This window comes from Schistocerca americana, chromosome 1 (genome assembly GCF_021461395.2).
Source record: "Schistocerca americana isolate TAMUIC-IGC-003095 chromosome 1, iqSchAmer2.1, whole genome shotgun sequence".
In the NCBI taxonomy this organism is placed as follows: domain Eukaryota; kingdom Metazoa; phylum Arthropoda; class Insecta; order Orthoptera; family Acrididae; genus Schistocerca; species Schistocerca americana.
In genome coordinates this window covers 756800890-756815398 of record NC_060119.1, presented here as the reverse complement: position 1 = coordinate 756815398, position 14509 = coordinate 756800890, and the positions used below count along the sequence as shown (strand labels likewise).

The following is a 14509-nucleotide window of genomic DNA, read 5'->3' as shown; positions in this document are numbered from 1 at the left end:
ATAGCTCCTTTTCAACGAATCTCTGGGGTCCCAAATACTTCTTTCCTTAAGCAGGGATTTTCCTTAAATTGGGGCTTTGTCTATGATTGTGGAATTAGTGATCCAGAATTGCTATTCAAGTATGTTTAGACAGACACTGTCATCCCAGCTGGTACACGTTTGTTAGAATTAATTCATTTATGCTCAAAGAGGCAAAGTAGATCCTGACAGTATCAATTCCTTGCACAGCAGCTGCAAAACTTGGCGCACAGTCATTCCCCCTTTTCTTCTTCTTTGCTGTCACTATCACGTCCTAGTGGTTGGTTGGTTGGTTGTTTTGGGGAAGGAGACCAGACAGCGTGGTCATCGGTCTCGTCGGATTAGGGAAGGATGGGGAGGGAAGTCGGCCGTGCCCTTTCAGAGGAACCATCCCGGCATTTGCCTGGAGTGATTTAGGGAAATCACGGAAAACCTAAATCAGGATGGCCGGACGCGGGATTGAACCGTCGTCCTCCCGAATGCGAGTCCAGTGTCTAACCACTGCGCCACCTCGCTCGGTATATCACGTCCTACCTCATGAGTTCCTTCACAAGCATTTCATACATCTCACTTTCATCTTGGGTGTGGCAGTCAGTGTCATCATCACAAGAAACAAAGCCCTGAAATTTCACATTTTCAGGAACAACAAAAAGATGTGTGGTGTTTTAAATGAAATTATTTTGTTCCTTAAGGGAAATAAAAAAAGGAGTTTTGATGGGGATCTGGATTAGATAGTAGGGAAAGGAAGAGGAGGAACAACAGGAGAACATGCACTGCAGAAAAGGTTGAAAGAGATGGCCACCAAGTAAGATTTTGCACAGAGCACAGTTCAATAAGTATAAATACTTTCTCCAAGAATCATGGATGATGATTTACTGTCCGTCCAAAAAGTTCCAAGTTTGATTTTGTTTTTGGTATATTTTATGTCAGCACAGTAACTATGGTAAGAGCTAGAATTAACAACTGTAGAAAATCCATGGGCATTCAATCATTCAGTTGTGAGCAGGCAATGTTACGTAACACATGTGCAGCCATTGTGTGTCAGTGTTATTGTGTCACAAATCACAATGCAGCAACATCTTTAAATCAAGTACTCAAGATATTCTCCAGAATGTTTTCAAATACAGAAGAGTCTGTGCAAAGTTTCTCCTGGACAACTTGACTATCGAACAAAAACGAGGACACACGGATACTTGCCACGACTTGATTGACGTGGCAATGCTTTTCTGGAAGAAATCATGATAGATGAGACTTCTTGTTATCAATATGACCCTACCACAGAATGACAAACAATAGAAATTCACATCAAGGATCAATGCTTTGACGACTTAACTGACTTTCAAACCAATGTGACGAACAACTTGATCATCATCCCAAAGGAGAACTTTTCTGGAATTTTCACAGTGTTGCATGAATGTTCTGTGCACTTCACTCAAATGGGCGGGGGCGAGGTGGAGACTACGTAAAACAGCTGAAGCATTAAAACCACCATCTTAACTTTTCTCTATTTTTTATTGACCCAGTCTCAAAACAGGTTTGGGCTGATGGTGTACGTGGAAGAGACCTGAAAACACAAAAAGGTTTCGGACTGATTATGTAATGGTAAAAAAAAAAAAAAAAAAAAGAGGGATTTCGAAACTCGATTTACATCTGTGAAACACATCCAGAAGCAGATGTGGACTCTGATTATAATTTATTTATCAGAATTTTCAGAAGGAATAGTCAAGCCAATAAAGGATCACGCAAAATGATAAAGGTAAGACACATGAGACATTGAATTACATTGACAAACAGAAAATACATAAAATTTTGCAAGTGAATCACATGAAAGGGAATACAAATGTCAAAAAAATGAAGATTGCAAGAAACAGCAAAGCAGGAATGACTAGCACACAAATGCAAAGCTGCAGAAGGGTGTCAGTATGGAAAAGATAGATGCTGAGTACAGAAAAATTGGTTAATTAAAGCTTCCAATACCACCAGTCTCCTTTGAACCATGACAGCAACAAAATGGTGGACAAAACAATGCGTATAACATATGACCCACACAAGAACTACAAACTCTTCCATGACACCACATTTGCTAACTTCACCAGCTCACAACCAAACTGTAACCTACCAAACTGTTAGCCTAGATCTCTCACTACATTGCAAATCAGTCTGTCGCCACAAACTTCATTGCAAACAATAATATAGACACAATTAAGTCCATTAATATAAACTTTGGCCCTGCGATCATACATATTCAATATATTCGTGTGTGGTAAAAGTCAGTGCTTTATATTACATATACAACAATGGGAAATCCAAGGTAGAATAATGACAATATCATGAAAAGAATAGATTGCTACACACCATATAGCAGGGAGAACGAGTTGCAGGTAGGCACAACAAAAAGACTGTCAATGTCAAACAAGTTAGCTTCCAGCCAAAAGGTAACTGACACACGCTTGACCAATGCCATGGCAGCCTGCAACAGTGGCCATGTGTGCGTGAATTGCGTTTGTGTGTGTGTGTGTGTGTGTGTGTGTGTGTGTGTGTGTGTTTTGTCTAATTTGGGAGAAGGCCTCTTGTCAAAAGCTAACTTGTTTGACAGTCTTGTTGTTGTGCCTATCTACAACAACATCTCTGCTACATGGTGAATAGCATTCTATACTTTTCATAATATTCTCACTATATTCCATATATGGTAACGTAACAAGGTATCACATAAAATAAAAGAAATGTAAATAAAGTCCTAAGTGACTAATGTTCAGCTTAAATTTCTACAACGGTTACTAGCTGCCTCAAAAGATATCAAGATTTGCTGACTAACTACAACTACACCTACATCTAGACCTATTGTTATTATTCTATACTATATTGTCCCCACCGTATGTGCATGCCTCAGCAATCCTGAGTCTATGTGGGTGCTCATTGCAATTTTTAATAGATTATTCGCATTACACTTTAGTCATGCCTAACACTTCTTACTATGGAATTAACACTTGTTACTCTTCTACTTTACTCTTGAGATCTATTAACATTTCTCCAATATGGTACTAAGAGTATCCACTTATCTTAAATACTGATGACAAGGAGTTGCTTTCTTGATATGTAATGGGCTATCAGATTAATTGTAGTTCATAAATTTTGACTTTTATGATTGTTTGCAAATTACACACAAATATTGTCAGTGTTCTGATGAGCATCACGTTTTGGTTTGTGGGGCGCTCAACTGCATGGTTATCAGCTCCTGTACAAAGTCAAAATATTTTCACTGCCCAGTCTCACCATGATCCCCAATGATGATGAAATGATGAGGACAACACTTAGTCCCAGATGGAGAAAAATCCTCGAACAGGCCGGGAATCGAACCCAGGACCGTGTGATACAGAGTCAATGTCAGTGTTATGTCTCTCTCTGTTTGCACTTGTATGATATCATACACCACAACTTCATCTGATAGCAGAAGGTTCAACAGCGAGAGAGAGAGAGAGAGAGAGAGAGAGAGAGAGAGAGAGAGAGAGGCAGGCTTATGGAGAAAAGACACACAGCTGTATAAATATACAGATATCAGATGAAAAGCCATTACTAAGACAATAAGGAAAGGCTTAATGGTGGCAGGAATATTTAAAACGTCTATGCAAAGGAAACAAATCTAAGACAATATTACTGACAGGGCATTGGAAGCAGATGTAAAAGTATGCTTATGATTTCAACGGCTTTTCTGTTGCACGCTGCTGGTGGTAATGGTTTGCGCAACGAATCATGGGAAGTTGACATGATGAATCATGAGGTAGACGTTGTTGTTGTGGTCTTCAGTCCTGAGACTGGTTTGATGCAGCTCTCCATGCTACTCTATCCTGTGCAAGCTTTTTCATCTCCCAGTACCTACTGCAACCTACATCCTTCTGAATCTGCTTAATGTATTCATCTCTTGGTCTCCCTCTACGATTTTTACCCTCCACGCTGCCCTCCAATACTAAATTGGTGATCCCTTGATGCCTCAGAACATGTCCTACCAACCGATCCCTTCTTCTGGTCAAGTTGTGCCACAAACTTCTCTTCTCCCCAATCCTATTCAATACTTCCTCATTAGTTATGTGATCTCCCATCTAATCTTCAGCATTCTTCTGTAGCACCACATTTCGAAAGCTTCTATTCTCTTCTTGTCCAAACTATTTATCGTCCATGTTTCACTTCCATACATGGCTACACTCCATACAAATACTTTCAGAAATGACTTCCTGACACTTAAATCTATACTCGATGTTAACAAATTTCTCTTCTTCAGAAATGCTTTCCTTGCCATTGCCAGTCTACATTTTATATCCTCTCTACTTCGACCATCATCAGTTATTTTGCTCCCCAAAACACTACTTTAAGTGCCTCATTTCCTAATCTAATTCCCTCAGCATCACCCGACTTAATTAGACTACATTCCATTATCCTTGTCTTGCTTTTGTTGATGTTCATCTTATATCCTCCTTTCAAGACACTGTCCATTCCATTCAACTGCTCTTCCAAGTCCTTTGCTGTCTCTGACAGAATTACAATGTCATCGGCGAACCTCAAAGTTTTTATTTCTTCTCCATGAATTTTAATACCTACTCTGAATTTTTCTTTTGTTTCCTTTACTGCTTGCTCAATATACAGATTGAACAACATTGGAGAGAGGCTACAACCCTGCCTTACTCCCTTCCCAACCACTGCTTCCCTTTCATGTCCCTCGACTCTTATAACTGCCATCTGGTTTCTGTACAAATTGTAAATAGCCTTTCGCTCCCTGTATTTTACCCCTGCAACCTTTAGAATTTGAAAGAGATTATTCCAGTCAACATTGTCAAAAGCTTTCTCTAAGTCTACAAATGCTAGAAACGTAGGTTTGCCTTTCCTTAATCTTTCTTCTAAGATAAGTCGTAAGGTCAGTATTGCCTCACGTGTTCCAGTGTTTCTACGGAATCCAAACTGATCTTTCCCGAGGTTGGCTTCTATTAGTTTTTCCATTCGTCTGTAAAGAATTTGTGTTAGTATTTTGCAGCTGTGACTTATTAAACTGATAGTTCGGTAATTTTCACATCTGTCAACACCTGCTTTCTTTGGGATTGTAATTATAATATTCTTCTTGAAGTCTGAGGGTATTTCCCCTGTTTCATACATCTTGCTCACCAGATGGTAGAGTTTTGTCATGACTGGCTCTCCCAAGGCCGTCAGTAGTTCCAATGGAATGTTGTCTACTCCAGGGGCCTTGTTTCGACTCAGGTCTTTCAGTGCTCCGTCAAACTCTTCACGCAGTATCATATCTCCCATTTCATCTTCATCTACATCCTCTTCCATTTCCATAATATTGTCCTCAAGTACATCGCCCTTGTATAGACCCTCTATACACTCCTTCCACCTTTCTGCTTTCCCTTCTTTGCTTAGAACTGGGTTTCCATCTGAGCTCTTGATATTCATACAAGTCATTCTCTTATCTCCAAAGGTCTCTTTAATTTTCCTGTAGGCAGTATCTATCTTACTCCTAGTGAGATAGGCCTCTACATCCTTACATTTGTCCTCTAGCCATCCCTGCTTAGCCATTTTGCACTTCCTGTCGATCTCATTTTTGAGACGTTTGTATTCCTTTTTGCCTGCTTCATTTACTGCATTTTTATATTTTCTCCTTTCATCAATTAAATTCAATATCTCTTCTGTCACCCAAGGATTTCTACTAGCCCTCGTCTTTTTACCTACTTGATCCTCTGCTGCCTTTGCTACTTCATCCCTCAAAGCTACCCATTCTTCTTCTACTGTATTTCTTTCCCCCATCCCTGTCAATTGTTCTCTTATGCTCTCCCTGAAACTCTGTACAACCTCTGGTTCTTTCAGTTTATCCAGGTCCCATCTCCTTAAATTCCCACCTTTTTGCAGTTTCTTCAGTTTTAATCTACAGGTCATAACCAATAGATTGTGGTCAGAGTCCACATCTGCCCCTGGAAATGTCTTACAATTTAAAACCTGGTTCCTAAATCTCTGTCTTACCATTATATAATCTATCTGATACTTTTTAGTATCTCCAGGGTTCTTCCATGTATACAACCTTCTTTCATGATTCTTAAACCAAGTGTTAGCTATGATTATGTTGTGCTCTGTGCAAAATTCTACCAGGCGGCTTCCTCTTTCATTTCTTAGCCCCAATCCATATTCACCTACTATGTTTCCTTCTCTCCCTTTTCCTACACTCGATATCCAGTCACCCATGACTATTAAATTTTCGTCTCCCTTCACTATCTGAATAATTTCTTTTATCTCATCATACATTTCTTCAATTTCTTCGTCATCTGCAGAGCTAGTTGGCGTATAAACTTGTACTACTGTAGTAGGTGTGGGCTTCGTATCTATCTTGGCCACAATAATGCGTTCACTATGCTGTTTGTAGTAGCTTACCCGCATTCCTATTTTCCTATTCATTATTAAACCTACTCCTGCATTACCCCTATTTGATTTTGTGTTTATAACCCTGTAGTCACCTAACCAGAAGTCTTGATCCTCCTGCCACCGAACTTCACTAATTCCCACTATATCTAACTTTAACCTATCCATTTCCCTTTTTAAATTTTCTAACCTACCTGCCCGATTAAGGGATCTGACATTCCACGCTCCGATCCGTAGAACGCCAGTTTTCTTTCTCCTGATAACGACATCCTCTTGAGTAGTCCCCGCCCGGAGATCCGAATGGGAGACTATTTTACCTCCGGAATATTTTACCCAAGAGGACGCCATCATCATTTAATCATACAGGAAAGCTGCATGCCCTCGGGAAAAATTACGGCTGTAGTTTCCCCTTGCTTTCAGCCGTTCGCAGTACCAGCACAGCAAGGCCGTTTTGGTTATTGTTACAAGGCCACATCAGTCAATCATCCAGACTGTTGCCCTTGCAACTACTGAAAAGGCTGCTGCCCCTATTCAGGAACCACACGTTTGTCTGGCCTCTCAACAGATACCCCTCCATTGTGGTTGCACCTACGGTACGGCTATCTGTATCGCTGAGGCACGCAAGCCTCCCCACCAACGGCAAGGTCCATGGTTCATGGGGGGGGGGGAGGAGGTAGACGTAGCTAGTCAATAATATTTTCATTCATAATTTCTTATTTTCATAAATAAAGTTAGCTGATATTTTGTTCTATTCAGTTAGAATTTAAGAACACTGTCAAAATTTTCATCAAAATTGGAAACAAGAAACACAAAGAGGTATTACAATGACAAAATGTATATCTTGGGCTATGTTATACATCAATACATTATGGCAACTGCATTCTTGTGCTGAGATTCATTGGCTTCACCAACTAAAAGCAAACAAACACATTATAACCAATCTATGCTTCTGGCTACACTGTAGGTAAGTCTATGCACACAGCTAGTTTCTTTCCATTCACATTCATTGGCTTTGCCAACTCATAACCAAAGAGTCACATTTCAAACTAACCCAAGTCTCGGACTATGCTACAGGTCAATCTGTCAGCACAACTAGTTTTTGTCAATCACCAAGGAAATATGAAAATCAGTAATGGACCTTAAAATTCACACTAACACTCTACACCTCGAAAACAAACGTAATCAATTTATATCTTCTACCAAAGGAAACCATTAGATTCAACAATTCTCATTGGCTACTGTATACTGTATCCCCACTGGCTATGACAAATGTCAACGAATTGCCAACCTCACCATGCAAAGCATAGGCTGCCGACACCATAAGTGCACTTGACAATGCGATGGGTGTTAGGATCCTATGAGAAACAAATGACTGAGCACTGAAGGATCTAACTCTATACAAGATACCCGAGTAGATGGTATTATCCTCAGAATTATTCATATCCTTAGGAGAACATATCATGACAAAACTATTCTGCCTAGCGTGTAAGATATATAAGTCTGACGAAAGACCTTCAGACTTCAAGAAGGATGTAATAATTTCAATTCAATAAGAAGTAGTCACTGATAAGTGTGAATATTACTGAACAGTAAGTTTAATAAGTCATAGTTGCAAAAGACTGACACAAAGTACTCAGACATTCAGAAGAATGGAGACTAGTAGAATCCAGCCTCAAGGATGAACAATTTGGGTTCTGGAGAAATGAAACAATACAAAAGGCAACTCTAAAACTATGACATACCACAGAAAATATGATGAAGAAACGCTTATCTACATTTAAAGCATTAGTAAATTTAGAGAAAGATTTCAACAGTCAGGATTAGAATAAACCCTATGCCAGTCTGGGGTCTCAGGATAAAATACAGGGAGCAAATGGTTATCTATAATTGGTACAGAAATCAGACTGAAGAGTATGGACAGTAGGCAGTCACAGACTATAAATCACAAAAGCTTTCATGATTTGCCTCTCTGCTGAAAAAATTATGCACCTCTCCTTCTGGGAAACTGCTGACTAACACCTATAACAGCTTCTCCCATTGCCATACAAGCTACGGCATTCTTCTATGGGGTAATTCTCCAGCACCCAGAAAAAAATTTATTAGGCAGAAGCATAGCAATAGGAGCATCTCTGGGATTACCAAAAATAACAGATCATGTAGGCCTTATTTCAAAGAATTAAAGATAATGACAGTCGCATCTCTTTTTATATTTAGCTACCTATTGTACATAACAAAAAACCTTACCAGTTACAACCTCAGGCAGTTCATTCATAATCATATTTGTCAAGCCTTAAAGATAGATATACCTAAAACCTGACTTACAAAAACACATCACGCATATGTAGGAATAAAGCTTTTCAACGAATTAGCTAAGGAGGCACATGCTGCCTCTCTTAATATTTTGAAAAATAAGACCTAAAAGTTGCTGAAATAGAAAGCTCTTTATACTCTTAAAGAATCTGAAAACTATTCAAAAGTAGAACTGATGTACTAAATAACTCATAATACTGTTTGTTTGTACCTTCTTTCTATGCTTTTTTGTTTCCAGTACCTTTTCTTACGTATACAATGAATAAGTAATTAAATAATGTTCAGCTCATATTTTAGTACTAACCACATTGGAAGGAATTAGGTAAATTTGCCAATGACATTGTAATTCACACAGACATGGAAGAGGGCCGGGGAGATCAGTTAATGGGAAGGATATGGTCTTGAAAAGAGATTATAAGATGATTATCATTAAAAGTAAAACAAGAGCGATGTAGGGGGAGGAGATTAGTGTTGAACATCATGTCAAGGTCATCACAGATGGAGCATAAGCTCAGATTAGAGAAGGATGGAGAAGGAAGTCAGCCCTGGTCTTTCAAAATTATCATCCCAGTATTTGCCTTAAATGGTTTACGAAATTTATGGAATACCTAAATCAGGATGGCCGGACATGGGTTTGAACTGTCGTCCTACCAAATGCAAGTTCAGTACGCTAATCACTGTGTTACCTCGCTCGGTAAAAGGCAATCCTGAAGGAGTCTGCTTATGGAATAAGATTCTTGAAAGCAGTAGCTGAAGTTTACTATTTGGGTAACAAAACAGCTGACAATGGCAGAAGTAGGGAGAGTATAGAAGATATACTCATCATGACATGAAAAGTTTTCCTGGAAAAGAGAAACATGTTAATATCTAATATAAATTTAAATGTTGTGAAATCATTTTTGAAGGTATTTTGCCTGGAATGTAGCCATGTGTGGAAGTGAAACATGGAAAATATGAAGCACACAAAAGAAAAGAAGAGATTTTGAAACATGGTGCAATAGGAGAATGCAGATGTTTAGATGAGCAGATAACTAACCAAGATGTACTGAATCAAACTGGAGAGAAAGTATAACTGCAATATCTAGAGTCAGACCTGGTAGAAAGATCAAATTTGTTTTAAAATACTCTTAATTGTATAGGCTATTAGATAAAAGAAAAATTATGTTGGCTTTTTAACCTGTTTAATAGTTATCTAATTTTTAAAGTAATATTAATTAGATTTTAAAAATAAAAAGTACCAAGTGACTTAGACACCGAAAATAAGTTTTTGTCTTCTTGGAGTAACAATGTATGCTTGGATTTTGTTTTGTTACTCCTGTGTTTTGAAGTAAAAAAATTATTACAGTGTTAAATAGTGCTTAGATAGTATTTTATTAAGTTTATTCGAACTTTCAGTAAGTACTGTTACTTAGTTTACAGACATTCTTTTCCAATATCCTATAAAAGTAACCAGAACAGTAATCAGGCCAAAAGTGAAATCAGTATGTCAGATATTCAAACCTGTAGCGTAGAGTTATTTAAAAAATCTGACTGTTTCCAAACAACCTACACACCTTCAAAAAAGTTACAACCGGTATCTGAATTGAGTGAGAAAGAAAAAGATTTGATCCACTTACGATCTGGAATTAATCTGTGTGAATTTAAGAATATATGTTCACACCACAGCTACTACTTTTTAAAAAACACAAAAAGCCCATCAAAAAATCGTTGAGAAGTGTAGGCTTGGATCTTTTTAAACAATTACTGACAAAAAATAGTAGCATAAAATCTGGACAAAAGCTTTGCTCAACATGCCATAACTTTTGTGAGGAAAAATTAAGAGTTGAAGTCAATGAAAGTGAAACAGATGATGAAGTCATGGTTGAATTAGAATCATTGGAATCCAGAAATGAATCCCTCGTACAAACAAACATTGCTCTTGATTATTTAGGTTTAACACCGATAAAGCTTCATGGCTTGTCAGAACAAAGTAAAGGGTCTTATTTTAAAAGGAAGGTTAGCAGTATTGAAAAGACTGCAAAAAAAGGCGGTTTAAAAAGCATTAAAATATGATGCACCAAGTTCTGATGATGACGAAGAAGATACAAGTGTGGTTGAGAAAGCAAAGGATTTTGATGTAATGATTTCTCTTATGAAAGAGAAGATTTCATCTGTTGGGAGGTCTAGAAAAATCCAGATTCTGACCTTGGCTCCAGATTCTTGGAGTCGAAATAAAGTGATGAAAGAATTTAATGTAAGTGAGTACATGGTGCAACAAGCTAGAAAGCTAAAATCTGAAAAGGGTATTTTGGAAACTCCTGGTCCAAAAAAAGGTAAAACTCTCTCTGAAAATACAGTAAGACTTGTAACAGATTTTTATGAAAAGGATGAAAGTTCCAGAGTGCTACCTGGAAAAGATAAAGTAAGTGTTCAAAAAAATGTGTACGTGCAAAAAAGACTCATTTTGTGTAGCTTGAGAGAACTCTATTATTCTTTCAAATGGGAGAATCCCGAGGTAGAAGTAGGATTTTCAAAATTTTATTTCTTGAGACCTAAATGGTGTATCCTTGCTGGTGCTGCAGGCACACACACTGTATATGTATGCAGTATCAACCAGAACGTTAAACTATTACTGGATGCTGTAAAAATTGAAGAATCTTATAAAGATCTAATTAAGATGCTTGTGTGCAACACGGAAAATCAAAACTGCAGGCTACATCATTGCGAAAGCCGTCCTGCAAATACTGCACTAACTGAGTACTTAACTGAAAAACTAAGTGAAGTTTATGATTTAGAAGAAGAAATTGTAATCAGTCAGTGGGTTAACACAGACAGGGCAGAAATGATCAAATAGTCTATCAGTGTTGAAGACTACATTTCTTTATTGGTTAGGTCATTGGAAAAGCTCACCCCGCACTCGTTTATAGCAAAATCCCAATCAGCAGCCTTTAAAAGATTGAAAGAAGACCCACCACCCAAAACAGCAATTATTGTGATGGATTTTAGTGAAAATTATTCCTTTGTTATACAAAATGAGATCCAAAGTTACCACTGGAATAGACGTGGTTGTAATCTACACCCAGTTGGAGTTTTTCTAAGAAATGAGGAAAACAATATTTTTGTTTCCAACCACTGTTTTATTAGTGATGACCAAGAACATGACACTGGTTTTGTTAACTTTGTACAAAAAGAAATTACAAAGTGGCTGTCATTACATCATACTGACATTGACTCAGTTCACTACTTTACAGATGGTTGTTCTGGGCAGTACAAAAATAGAAACAGTTTCAAAAATTTGACTGAACACTTGAGAGACTTTAATTTGAATGCCCAACACTCTTTTTTTGCAACAAGTCATGGGAAGTCAATTTGTGATGGCCTAGGAGGAACTATTAAAAGAATTTTAGGGAAAGCCAGTCTACAGCTTTCAGACGAAGAACAAATAATGACAGCAATCGATGTGTACAAGTTTTGTGAAAAAAATATTGAAAACATTCATTTTCACTTTATTGACAAAAAAGAAGCTGATTTGCTACGGTTAAAACTGGAAAACTGTTTTTCAGCAACCCTAAACATTCCTGGAACAAGAAGTTTTCATAACTTCAAACCACTTCCAACAAACAACCTTGAAATTAGAAGGACTACAGATAGTGCAAAACCCTCCTTAGTCTTTTCTTTCCATTCTTCTTCTGATTGGGTTCGTGTTGAACCATCCATAAATAGCTATGTGGCAGCAAATTATGATGGTAACTGGTACTTTGGACTGGTAAAAACAATATTCAATGATGAAGAAGATGCAGAAATTCTATTTCTACATCCTTCAGGACCAGCTGCATCATTTTATTGGCCTAAAAGAGAAGATTCTTGTATAGTGCCTTTGGAGCACATAGTCTGTGTAGTAGATGCACCTCAATCAAGCGACACTGGAAGAATGTATTACTTCAAAAAAGACTGTATCAAAAGAACTGAAAGCTCTTGGATGAAGTGGAAAAACAGTTTGAATCAGCATTAATGTTTAATTAAAAAGACAAAATTACTCAAAAAATTCAATGTTTCAAGCAATCAGTTGGGTTATACATAAGTGTCGTAAGTGCACTATCTTTGTACATAATTCTAATGTAATCTACTATAATTAATAAACATGTTAAAAAGCCATCATTATTTTTGTTTTATCAAGTAGCCTATATGTTTAAGAGTAAATTAAAACAAATTTGAGCATTCTATCACGTCTGAGACTCTAGATATTGCAATTCTTATAAAACAAAACATCCGGAAAAAAAAAAACTAACATAGAAAATATTAATATATTTTAATAGTATCATTTTTATCTTCAAATATGTATAATAAATAAACTTGCTGCAAAAATTCATAATGTTATCTAAAAGAATTTTTAAGATGAGCAATTTTAAAGTTTTGAATACAAATTAAATTTACCATTTCCGAAGGTTTGGAAAACGCAAAACATAATAACTTCAAAAATTTATTTTAAAAAACTATAAGAGATACAGCAAAAAAAATTTGCAGGTGTTGTCAGGATGGTTTTAGAACCATTTGAGCCAAATTTCATGAAAATCTAAGGAGGTGGGTGTAAAATTTATTTTTTATTGGGTGATTTGATATGGAATGACCCTTTGGTCATCCATTCAAAGTGACCTACTCAGTACAAACAGCACTGAACCTGCTTGCATGGAACAAATCTATAAATTTATAAACAGTATAGCATCATTTCAGCAGCCCCACACAAGAGAATATGACTATAAATTATAACACATACTGCTCCCCTACTGTACATAGTAAGACAATGATCTCATTTCCAGGATCACGTACATACTTAGGTTTCTTTTCATCTATTGGATAAATAGTGATAGTAGTAGTAGTAACAATAATATATCCATACCATAGCAAAAGAGGGAGCAAATCTATACGATACCAGGCAACAAATGGTATTGCTATTAGTTGCGTAATTTGAACATACCATCAACCGAATTCAATACAGTGGCATTTCCAAACTGCTGAACAGTGGAGTAAAAAATACAAACACGCCCCATATAAATTCCGCATTATTTTCCTTAATGTCGTCGACCTAAAAGTACGGATTGTAGTGTATCTTATGACATTTACTCGCTTCGCCAGATTACTTAAATCGTTAAAGATTTTCTACGTGCTTCAATTAATAACTAAAATCACTGTTTGTTAGTTTAAATAGTGTTTCCTCCGCTCTGTTTACAAAACACAAGTGTATACCAACATCTACAGATTGAAATTCGTTGTCGTCCGCCCGTTGGTATTGCCCAGTGATATCGGTATTACAGCAACAAAATCGAATAACATCCAAGCAAATGCCAACCACACTTTAATGGGAAATATTTGTTCATGTATTTTGGCTGCACCACGGATGTTATGAATACACGAATAGTGTTATTCTGGCGGTAAAAGCGTTCGACTACGGAATGTGTGTTCAGGTTTTGTTTTCTCCAACCCTTACTTATTTCTTGTTCAGCCAAGTTCATCATTTTCAGTACATTGTTTGGGCATATGACTTCACTCTCACTTTCTTAATCACGAATATCATTTAAAATATGGGAATAACTGACATAAATTTCCAGTAGGAATAGTTGTTGCAGCATTGCACCACAAAATATATTGCTATAGCACAACCCACTCAGCCCTCATTGTACATTTTTCCAACAAAAATTAATACGGCATAGTTGAGCTACTTTGCCCCTAGGAGGGAAATTATTCAATCCTGCCCAGCACCTGTTCTAATAAACATTTTGGAATAGTTTGGATTCTGTCCAACAGTTTG

The 14509-nt window shown here is 37.2% G+C and overlaps 1 protein-coding gene across 1 annotated transcript in view; it reads right to left on the bottom strand.

Annotated features, from left to right (window-relative positions):
* Positions 1-13919, bottom strand: part of LOC124611646 (protein suppressor of hairy wing-like) — a 54998-nt gene extending 41079 nt beyond the window's left edge. The window contains exon 1 of the mRNA XM_047140263.1: positions 13679-13919. The gene's annotated coding sequence lies outside the window, so the exon portion shown is untranslated. The remainder of the gene's footprint in view (positions 1-13678) is intronic.
* Positions 13920-14509: the final 590 nt, after the last annotated feature.